Source organism: Lichenostomus cassidix, chromosome 15 (assembly GCF_008360975.1).
Source record: "Lichenostomus cassidix isolate B80296 chromosome 15, HeHo_3.0, whole genome shotgun sequence".
Taxonomy (NCBI): domain Eukaryota; kingdom Metazoa; phylum Chordata; class Aves; order Passeriformes; family Meliphagidae; genus Lichenostomus; species Lichenostomus cassidix.
Window position 1 is genome coordinate 11,973,694 of NC_139496.1, and position 3,354 is coordinate 11,977,047.

Genomic DNA, 3,354 nt, shown 5'->3' on the forward strand with positions numbered 1-3,354 from the left:
ACCGGCGGCGCGCACGGCCGCGGGCACCCGCGTCGGGAACGCGCGCCGGGAACGCGCGCCAGGGAGCGGGGGCACGCACGGGGGAACCGGGCGTCTGCACCGGGATCGGGAATAGGCACGGGGAGCCGGGCATTCCTGGGGAGCAGGGGAACGAACGGGGGAGCAGGGCAACTGCCCCGGGATGGGGAATATTCACGGGGAACCGGGCATCTGCACCGGAGGTGCGCATCGGGACCGGGGGCACGGCTGGGGGACACGGGACACGCACCGGAGACACACACTGCGACCTGGTGTCTGCACTGGGGACACACACCGGGACTGGGCATCTGCAACGGCCACCCGGACTGGGACCTGGCATCTGCACTGGGAACCCATACTGGGATCCCACAGCACGGCCAGGCACTACACACATGGGGCACTCCGGGGACACGCCTGGGACGTGTAGGGGACCAGGCAACTGCACCAGGGACCTGTGCTGGGTGGGGGCATCCACAGTGGGGACACACCGAGGGGACACCAGCCTCCTACAACGAGGACACACATGGGGGACATGCAGAGGACCAGGCATCTGCACCAGGGACCAGGAGTGGAACAAGGACAAGGCACTCACAGCAGGGCCAGGCATCCACACAAGGCACACGCACAAGGCCATGGACAGGGGACCACTGGGGACACACACCAGGACCAGAGACACCCACTGCGACTGGGAACACACAGCAGGGACACGCATGGAGGACCAGGAATACACACCGGGGACTGGGCATCCAAACCGGGGACAGGCACCCACACTGGGGACACACACCAGGTGTCCCCCTGGAGGGTTGTCCCCTGGGTGTACCACCCTGGCTGGGAGGACGCTTTGTCCCACCTTCGGACATGTGTTTCCCACAGACTGGTGGGGAAAGTGAGGCACAGGAGGTGGCAGGAGGCCCTGAGCTTCAAGGACACCCAATGTCTGTCCCCTTCAGCCCCTGGCCTCCGGGCTGCCAAGGGACAGGTTTGGGGACAGATCTGGGGACAGGAGTTGTCACTCTGGCTGTGCCCACGGAGGGGCAGATTTGGGGACAGGGGAGTTATCATGGCTGTGTCCATGGAGGGGCAGATTTGGGAACAGATCTGGGCATGAAGTAGTTGTCACAATGGCTGCGCCCAGGACGGGACAGATTTGGGACAAGGGATTTGATACCAGGGCCTGTGCCCATGGAGGGACAGATTTGGGGACAGGGTTAGGGTTGGGTTGGGGGCCGGGCAGCGATGGCCGCGGTGGCCTCGCAGTGCCACCTGGTGGCTTCGGCCCCGTGGCGTGGCAGCCCGGGGGGGTCCCGGCGGAGCGGGGTCGGCATGGGGACAGCCATGCGGCCCCATCCCTGTCCCCACTGTGGGGGACTCGCTCCCTGCCACCCACACGGGCAAGAGCCACCCGCTGCCATCTGTGCAATGAGCTGTGCTCGGGTCTCATGCGGGACTGGTGCCCTACAGGCCGGGCATGGGGCAGGGACATGGCATGGGGACAGGGAGCTGGCATGGCGACATGGAGACAGGGCAGTGATATGGAAATGGGACACGGTATAAGGACCTGGAGCTGGGGTGGGGACACAGCACGGGGACAGAGCTGGGTCATGGCATGGGGACATAAATCCAGGGCAGGGACATGGCACAAGGACATAGAGCCAGAGCACAGACATGGAGCTGGGACTTGAAAAGGGGACATGGAGCTGTGATGGGAACACAGAGGTGGGACAGGGCCATGGCACAGGGACAGGAAGTGTCCCCCGAGGAGCCATCAGACAGGGGGTGGACATGGAGGACAACCCCAGGGCCGGGTGGGCAACACTCAGGGGCACCTTGGGGACAAGATCCCATGCAGCCAAGGCTGGGCCCGGCATCCGGGAGGGGACACATGCATCACCCGGTGCAAGAGCCCCCTGTCCCCACCCACGGCCCCCCCGGAGCCTGGGCGCCACCACAGCCGTGTTTAGTCTGAGGAGCAGCGCGGGTGACCTTCGGCTCCTGCGGCACCCACCAGGGTAAACAGCACGTGGGCTCTGCCTCAAGGACACCCGGGGGGGCCCCAAGCACCCATGGGTGGCGAGTTTTGGAGGTGCATCCCCCCCAGGAGAAGGGGCACCCATGGGTGGGGGTTTCTGGGGGGAACACTCCAGCACTGGGTCCTCCTGTGTCCCCACCACGCGTGACAGGGTGGGGGGAATGTGCTGGGGAGACCCCCACCCACACCCCTCCGAGGACAAGGTGGGGGGTCCCAGGGTGCTGCCACCGCGGGGATGTGTCCCCAGACAGACAGACAGACAGACAGACTGTAGGGCCCCCCGGCAGGGACCACCCGCGCACACCCATGCACACACACACACACACACACACATGGCCTCCTTGCACGCCCCGACATGGGGACCACACACATGCACACACATGGCAGAGGCAGCTGGAACGGCAGCCGGAGACAGACACACAGACAGACACACAGACAGGAGGGTGGGTGGGTGGGTGAACACACACCCAGGCTGTGCACACACACAGGCACAAACACACCTGTGTAAATCCATGGGCACACACACGTGGAGTCTGTGTGTGTGTAAAAGTGTGGAAACAACGGGAAAATGGGAATTCTGTGCACACGTGTGTGTGTGTGTGCAAATCCGTGCACAAAGTGGACTCTGTGTGCACACACATGTGTGAATCCATGGGCATGTGGATTCTGTGTGCACACACATGTGTGAATCCATAGGCACACACACGTGGATTCTGTGTGTCTAAAAGTGTGTAAACAATGGACAAATGTGAATTTGGTGTGCACACTCGTGTGTAAATCCATGGACACACACATGGATTCTGTGCACACTCGTGTGTAAATCCATGGACACACACATGGATTCTGTGCACACACATGTGTAAATCCATGATACACACACAGGTTCTATGCACACCCGTGTGAGTAAATTCAGGCAGACGTGTGGATTGTGCGTGCACAGGTGTGTGTAAATGCACACGCACACGCAGGGATGTACCCACGCGTGTCCCACGCACACACAGGGTGCCGCACACGCGTGTGTCCCACGCGGAGCCCACACCGGTCCCCAGTCGGTATCCCGCACCCAGGCCCAGTCCCGCATCGCGCCCCCTCCCCGCGGTGAGCCTCCCCTCGCCCCCCGATCCTGCCCCCCCCGGGCCGGTTTGTCCCCCCAACCTCCCAAATTGCCTCCCCGTCCCCCGTGTCCGCCCCGCCTGCAGGACCCCCGGGCCGGCGGGGCGGAAGGAGGGGGAGCAAGCGGGGGGGCAGGCGGGGGGTCCCTGCTCCTCCTCCTCCTCCTCCTCCATCCCTCCTCCTTCCTCCTCCCC